This window comes from Cupressus sempervirens, chromosome 11 (assembly GCF_028749045.1).
Source record: "Cupressus sempervirens isolate cs-2001-9-10 chromosome 11, ASM2874904v1, whole genome shotgun sequence".
NCBI lineage: Eukaryota > Viridiplantae > Streptophyta > Pinopsida > Cupressales > Cupressaceae > Cupressus > Cupressus sempervirens.
Genome location: NC_143128.1, coordinates 799,140,153 through 799,148,955, shown reverse-complemented (window position 1 = coordinate 799,148,955; position 8,803 = coordinate 799,140,153).

The window sequence follows — 8,803 nt, the reverse complement described above, 5'->3', positions numbered from 1 at the left end:
ATCATAATCACTTCTACAGGAGATATACATGATGTTGCACTCCTCCTTCCTTGTCTTTTATGTATGTATGTATTGTATCTCGTTAGTTGGTGATATAGGCGATGCAGTGCAAGGTAGGAGAATCTCCAAAGGAGATGTCTTAGCCCCCAACAAATTACCAAACAACAGAAACACAACAACAATGCTAGATTTGATACCAAATCACAACTCTTTATTCATAAATAACTGATTACATGCAATATGACCAACTGTAAGGCCTTCTGGGTTAGGGCCAAATACAACAGCAATTGAATAACAATTCTGTAAGATCCCACAAGATCCAACTTACAATCCCAATCCCAACTAGTCCAGATCCACAACTGGATAAGAACACCAAGAAGAATCCACACTTGTACCCTTAGGTCCACCAAGTAATTCTCTGGTCCTCAAGTCATAGCTATTGTCCCTTCAAAGTTTGCATCCTCTTCTCCAAGACGGATCCTCTAAATCATGCCTAAAGACTCTACAATACCCCCTACTTATACCCAACTAAGCCATAAGTCGACCTTGTTCGATACAAACTAAATTAAATCCCTCACATTAAATATTTGTTGAGCCACAAGTCAGCTACAACACAAATTAAATACCCCTACACAAATTAAATGCCAAAAGTCTGCTCACAGACAACTCGACACCAATAGGAACCAAGACCAAGTTGACTGACAACAACTTCCAAGCATAACTAAGCTTCTTCATCGACCGAGCCATTTGGTCAACACAACAACCAAACTAGTAGAGCTCCCCAGTATATGTGAAGCTCCATAGAGTATGTCAAGCTCTCAATGTCTACCAAGCTCCTTGGCCAAAACTATGCCCAACAGCGACCAAGCACCAACAGGATCACCAAGTCCATTCATCCCCTAAGTCCTCAACCAAGAACTACCGAGAGATGACTAATTAACCTCTACCAAGCACCTCTTCTTAACTAAGTACCAGTCCAAACACCCTCTAAAGAAATTACTAAGCCTCCTCCCATGAACTCCAAAGTAGCCACCAAGCAAACCCAAGATGCTTCTGCATCAGACTCCCTAGGTTTGATGCCCAAAGGCTGAACAACAGCCATATTCATCTTCACCAAAGACTCACACTCTAATAGTGACAATAAAATGCACATCGTCCACATCTACATCCATCTGTCAAACACCAAAATCTCAACCGTCCAATCAACATGCTCACTCCCAAGAATAAACTGAACATAATGTTTCATTAGCATACCCTCATCCATAACAACAACTAGTGAATCTACACTAGCAACAAAAAACTCCATGTTAGCAGTAATACGTAGATCTCCATCAACACATTCCAAACTCACAACACCAACCATCTCATTGCTCACAACAAGATGATCTGGAATACACAACTCACCACCACCAACAACCAGATCATCCATGACCACGTACTCTACAATCTCCATGTTAAACCCAACCAACTAATCATGAAAACCAACCTCAACCTTAACATCAACAAGGTTAGGAATATCCTCAACAATAGCCTCAAGTAGCTCTGTAGGTAATGTATCAGACTCCATAAACTGATCAACAAAATCAACCTCTTCCACCTTGACCTTGCTATGCCATCTTTTTTCACAGACAAGTCTTCTAACCAGCCAAACAACTCTCTTCTGGATTGGTAGACTCTAACTCCATAAACATCTACAAAATGCCTTCCTTATCCCATCCTTAACTCGATTAGCCAAGCTAGCTTCAAACCGAGCAAACATCTCAGAAAACCTCCTCTCCACCACATCACAAAGATTCACAATCATCCCAAGGTCCAATCCTCTCGGAGCCTTCTTCCCAAGATCTTTGCAAACCCTCTCCAACAAATCTTTCTCATGCTCATTGTGACAATGCAAATTGTTTGCAAATCATATCACAAACTCTCACCTTGCATGAACAATCAAGAACCAAATCACAAGTCCAAGAACACAGATCTGTAATACACAAACTCTTTATGATCATGCCTCAACAAGATCAATCTTTCATATTTGCATCCATCGATCCATCTGCAAGTCCTTTATAATTGCAAGTTAGAACCATGATCTGCCACCTCATAAACAAGAGATGTAGGACTACAAAAAGAATAATCCACCACTAGATCAAGATCAACTCAAATTGAACTTGCTCAACCCAAGTCTTGGTGCAAATTGCCTCAGCTTTGGTGATCTGTCTACACACTCAGGAAAACCTTCGCTTTGATACCACCTGACATAGTGCAAGGTAGGAGAATCTCCAAAGGAGATGTCCTAGCCCCCAACAAATTACCAAACAATGGAAATACAACAACAATGCAAGATCCGATACCAAATCACAACTCTTTATTCATAAATAACTAATTACATGCAATATGCCCAGCTATAAGCCCTTAAGGGTTAGGACCAAATACAACAACAATTACAATATCAGTTCTGCAAGATCCCACAAGATCCAACATACAATCCCAATCCCAACTAGTCTACACCCATCCATCTATATATACAAATATACATACATATATCTTGCAATGGGTGGTGTAAAGGTTTGATTTATTAGATAATCTTATTTAATAAATCAAACTCTAGTTTCATATATATTAAGCCAAGTAGAGGATAAAATGGTGAAGAAGATTGCCTCTCAAGAGATTAGTTGAAGAGGAGACCCCAACTATACTGAAACAAGCATGTCATTGTACTTGCCAAAATAACTCAGAAAACCATTCCTTGATCTGGAAGAAAAGTTAGAGTAGTATTAATGACATCATCATTTGCTCTAGGTTAGGATCTCATGAATAGTCCAAGAGAAAACATGAAGCTGAATAGAGATTACTAAAATAACTTCCTCAACAAGGCAGTCCAAATCCAGTAATCAATTTGATTAATAATAATAGTTGTAATTGTGAATAAAAATTAAGGCAAGAGGGTCCATTTTTAGACATGAAAGATCAAACTTTGTCAATTCACTGTCATCTTCTTAAAAAAATCGTAGAAAAGTGGGGCCAAAATCGTATCATCTCATAGTCAGTGCCTTACACCCTTATAAAGGCCCTTTAACCAATTTTTAAACAACAAAGGTACATAAATACATTCCTAGTTAAAGAATATGATAAGCATAATAATTTACAATTTTGAAATTAATCATAGAAGAAATTAGCATAATAAAAGGCCTTCCCTGTTTAGCTCCTTGATAACAAAAGCCATTAATTTACGAGGGTTCTCAACAGGAGATGAAGCAAAAATTTTACCACTTCAAAATAACCAACAATATTTACATTGTCAACCAATGCCCTTCATAGCTGTGTGAGATATCCTTTCAAACAAGCTTGTAGAATTTAAATTTGATAAAAGAAATCTATAAGTAAGGTTTAATATTTATGCTAATAAGGCCTAGCTTTAGAGGTGCCTTAATTCTAGGAATCTAGCCCATTAGAAGAGAGACACCAAAAAAATAGATTGATTCGGCAGTGTTAACTAATATCTTTATACAAAAAAATACAATGATTGAGTTCTATTTCTGATATTAAAAAATATATATAAACAATAGTTCAAAGGATGAAAATATCAAGTCTAAAACTAGAGATTTCACAAGGATGTCAATCATCCCTAAAAGCTTCATAGAGGTCTTCAATGATTGCCCTTTGGAAAAATCATGTAGAATTCCTTCTTCTTCAAAGTAATGCTCTAGCCAATCCTCATCCATGGAATCCAAAATAGAAAAGAAGAAGAGAAGGAATCTTAAGTTCCTATGGTACACTTCCCTGTCCTCTTAGAAGCTTGTCGAATCTTTAGTAAAAATAATCAGGTAAGTGGGAATTGGGACACATTTAGGGTCTATTTATTTCATGGAAGATGACGAGAATTGGCTTTTCCATAACCTGATTTTGAAAATTTGTGCATTTTTTTTCAAAATTGACAAATTACAATTGGAATTCCCAACTTCTAATTTAGCCTCAAAACTAGGTTTTTAAACTTCCCTCTATGGACTTGGAATTGAGATTTAAAATTGGGTTTCACTTTTTGGGGTTTAGATCGAAATGAAAATGAAAAATATTTTGGCATTTGCCCGCTCTTTTTTGGCGCCCGCCCATATGTATATTTATTTGGTTAACCTAAGTTTTTCACCATTTTATTTCTCTACATTTTCAATCTGCATTTCCACTGGTTTGATATTGGTTGTTCTCTTGCATTCATTTGCTCTATATTTTCAGTTCATTTGCTTTATGTTTTCAGTTTGTTTTCAATCATTCCACTTTACATTTCCTTCTCTGATGTTTTAGCATTTTTCTTTTACAGGGTTCGACTTTGCAACATTTTCAACTAGGAATTTTGCATTCACCATTTATGGTTGTTCAAAAGGTGTTTGGGTTTTTTATATTTATCATTCTTTGTTAAACACAGGAGTTTGCTTGAGGCATATATTTTTGGGTATGCATCCTTGTTTGTTACAATGCAATGCAAAGATAAAAGATGTCATTTGAGTTTTTGTTTCTACAGGGTTTTAAAACATTTAATACTTTATTTTGGTTATTAAGACTTATTAGACAAATGATACAGGATTATTCAAATTCATTTTTTGCACATTAGGGACCCCTGTAAATTGTAGGATTGCTAACCATACAAGTAGAATGCGTAGGTTTGGAGTTGTCCAATGCTAGCTAACAAATAGAAATCAAGATTGAAGGGGATAGACCACACTTGGAGCCATAACATCCATTTTCTACACTCCAATTTGTCAATCCAACCCACTTTTCAAGCCTATATAATATCATATCAAATGGGTTCAATCATATACTTTATCTTTTTAAAATCCTAATTTAAATTCAATGCTTTGTCCCATTTGAAATCATCTTCTCTGTGTTATTGTTAGAGAAATCTATTTCGCTACTATACACATCAATGGCCTCTCTCTTGGAAATACTCAAGTGTACAACAGTGAAATCTCAAACACCTTTTCAATCTCATCTCCCCATTTTCGTACTCATCCAACAGCTCTAGATCTATTAAATCCTTGATATAAGCTTGGCTGCCCTTATTTATTTTCATAATAGCATCCCATTCAGCCATAATTTTGCTTCTTACTCCTCCCTTTTCCTCATCCACGTTGACTTCTTTTCTCATAAGCAAATTGAGCAACACAATTCTGGAAAAGCTGAACACATCTTGCTTTGTGGAAGACCTAACTTTGTAGTTGCATTCTACAAAAAAAATAACCCCACAATTTTAATACCAAAAATCCATAAATTTTGAAAACAATAAAGCATTCAAAAATCATAAACATTTATCTGGGTCATAAAAACATGTGGACCTAGAACCGTGTAGATTCTATTTCTTACAAAAAACTACGTTTCCCATCCTCTTGCAATCTCAACACTTTTGGAGCGATTGCCAGGCCATTCTTAGCTTCCCTCAAAAGGCTGATTTAAAAGTGGGTCAATCTTTTATCCAACATCTATTTAAATGTTCGAACCCTCTTTCGAATGTTTGTTATGTTTGTGTTTTCATATATACAAGTAATCATCTGTGTTTTGTTCAAAATATGCTAAATGCATAAACACCATCTTTGTTTGATGTGAATGTCGATTCTTTTGCACAATTATGAAAATCTAAGATCAATTGATCATTACATGGGAGAAAGGCTTAATCAAATCAAATTTGATTGAAGGCTAGTATTTTGATGTGCATTTACAGTTCAAATCTACCTAAAATCTTGTTAAATTCCTCTTTGATATCTGACGTGGATTTGCATTGAAAATAAAATGATGGATCTTCTTCTTCAAAAAAAATCTCAGAGCTTCATTTTGTTTGGAACACATAACCAACTAAGTGTTTAGATAATGATCAGTACCTTTTTGTTTGTATAATTATGAAGTAAATATTACTCATAAATTACTACTCATTTGCCCCAATTTTTTCAACACCATTGGCAACATCTAGTTATTCGCTATTATGGGATGATAATTCTTTGCAAATGGCTGCTATGAAAATAGAAATCTCCAAACTAAAGTATGTGCAAGCTTTGGTTTTATCTTACTCAACAATATTGAAGGCAGGATATATTATGAAAAAACCAAAGCAATCAATTCTCAAATAACTATTGTTGTATAATGCCAAACATATATTTAAGCTAATAGGCTTGATCATAAGAAGGCACAAGCTAGGCTTTATCCATGGGTCTCCTCTAACTCGAGCTTCCTTTTAATATAAAAATGGTCAATGTAGTTTTGCATTGTTTTTTTATGGCAGCTTCTCTTGGCCTATAAGTAGAGCTATGCAATTGCTATAGTTTTCATTGTCTATGTTATTTTTATAGATTTTGAATAAAATTTTCCATCACAGATCCTTCCTTAGAGAATTATTAAGAGTAGATCATTTGGATGGGTTTAGCTTTCCAGTTTTAGACAACTTTGGTAGTATTTTTAAGGTAATTTTTTAATTTCAATTTTTTTGTATCTCTTTGTAAAAAGGATAGAATTATCTAGTTTATCCTCTAGAGTATTTGTTGTACATATTGTAATACAAATAAGTATCTTTCTATTAGGGCAAGGAAAGTAATGAATATATTATTTGTGATCTTTTGATCATATGCTCAAGAAATTGATTCGATAAATATTTTATCTTTTTGTTTATTGCTGGAGTGAATTTTAATAATTTTGGTATATTTAATTATAAGATACATATAGCTTATATTAGGTTATGGTGTATAGGCGAGAATGGAGGCTGTTGTGACAAAAATCTGGCGTTGGCAATGATAGTTTCATGGTACCTTGGCTCCATAGCGATGGCAGAAGGACAAGGAAATTGTCTTCCTAGTTGCAGGCACAAGGGCAAACTAGTTTTGTTGGCAGAGGGTTTGGAAGTAAGGGCAACGGGGTCTCAAGATGATCCTTTAATATTCCCCGAGCAACATAAGTTAATGACAGAGTGCCTCCATGATGGAATGGTAATCACTGGGGTCTGGATGGCCCTAGTTCTCAGAGGCCTGGGAGGAAGGGGAGTGGGGCTTTTCTATGCTCGAATGGAAATCTATCAATCCCTCAACCCTTCAATTTCAAGAAGATTGAGCGAAAGTTTTGGCAGCCAAAACAAGCTCACTAGGAGAACAAGGTGGCAACAGGTATGTTATCTAAAGCTTATAACCATAACATTTGTAGGGTTTCCACTCTCCCAATGTAAAATCCATCTTGGAGTGAATCTGTAAAATGTTTGTAATGTAGGGCTCTGTTTCTAGAATGGTTAGGACCCTGTCCCTCTGTAGGGAAGATCTAGGAGTGGTTGAATGCAAATTAGGGAGAGAACATTGTGCTCAAACCCTTAGCTAATGAAATTTTTTTAGCCATTTGCTCGACACCGGATGATAAGAGGAGCATTTTAAATGGTGGCCCATATATGCTAGATGGGAAAGGTTTTTATGTGTGTGATTGGAGGTCGAACTTCAATCCAAAAACTGAAAAGGTGAAAGAGGTTTTGATCTGGGTGAATTTAAAAAACCTACCTTGGGAGTATAAGGATGAGGAAACCCTAAAGATGATTAGGGATAGTTTAGGAGTTTTCATTAAATCGGAAGAATCGTTAGATAAGAATCGCCTGTATCAGTATTCCTGAATCTTGGTTAAAATGTAGGATTGTTACTTGGTTCCAGATCATATTGCTATTTGTACTCTAAAAGGGGAATTGCAGTCAGTGTGGATGCTGATTATGCTAACCATGTTGCACTCCAAGAGGATATTGGTAAAAGGAAAGGATAGGTGGAGAATTATTGCTTGAATTTGATGAAGCTTTTCGAGAAATAGAGAGAAATCATTCCCTCATGGTCCATTTCCTTCAAGGAGGAAATGATATGCAAAGAGCAAACATTGGCAGATCCAATCAATGAATTCGAGAATGATCCCAGTGATGGTAGTTGTGGTCTACATGAAGATGATTTTTGTAGGAATGTTGCCCAATCAACACAAGTGGTGACTGAAACCCTCTTCTCTTAGATGTGTAATATCCAAAGGATTGGGCATGTTCCCACTCCATAGGGTCAGATTTTGTATGCCTCGGATACTTGCAACAAGTATAGGGTTGAAGGAAAATTACAAGATATGATTGAGAGAGAACTAAAGCCACAGGAGAAGGAGCGTGTTAATTAGGGGGTGGGGGAGACTATATCTCCAGGAGGCAAGGACTGGGTGGAGGAGAAAACATTCAAAGATATCCAAATCTCTCTGATTATAACTTTGGATTCTTTCTTGGATAGTGAGATGGCACGAAGAAGAGATATTTTGGCTTTTGAATCAGTTTTTTCTAGTGATGAGGATATTGGAGTTGATGAGTGTGGGGTTATGGATTCATTGGCTTTTGAAGAGGAGCAATCAATAAGTATGACACCATCAGTTATCAGTAAATCGAAGGTCTCTAAGAAGAAAAAAAGGGACCCTAAACTGGTGAGAGTCAAACTCGCCATGGCTAGTAATGCAGTAGACTAGGCCAAATTATTGAGATCCAGAAGGGGATATACCTCTTCCTGGAAGATATGAAGCTCCTTTTGTGGAATATCAGGGCTGCAATGCTTGTGACAAATTGCGCTTGATCAAACGTGTAGTTGATCAAGCAAAGGTTGATGTGGTTTTTTTACAAGAAATGAAGTTAAGTGGTGAAGGTAGTGTTTTTCTCTCTAAAAAACTCTCTTCTTGGCAATGTTTGTTGGTGGATGTTGATGGTGCATCTGGAGGCTTAGGGGTTTTTTGGAAAGAGGCTTCAGTTAGTGTTTCTTTGATTGAATATGGCTCATTTTGGCAATTAATGAAT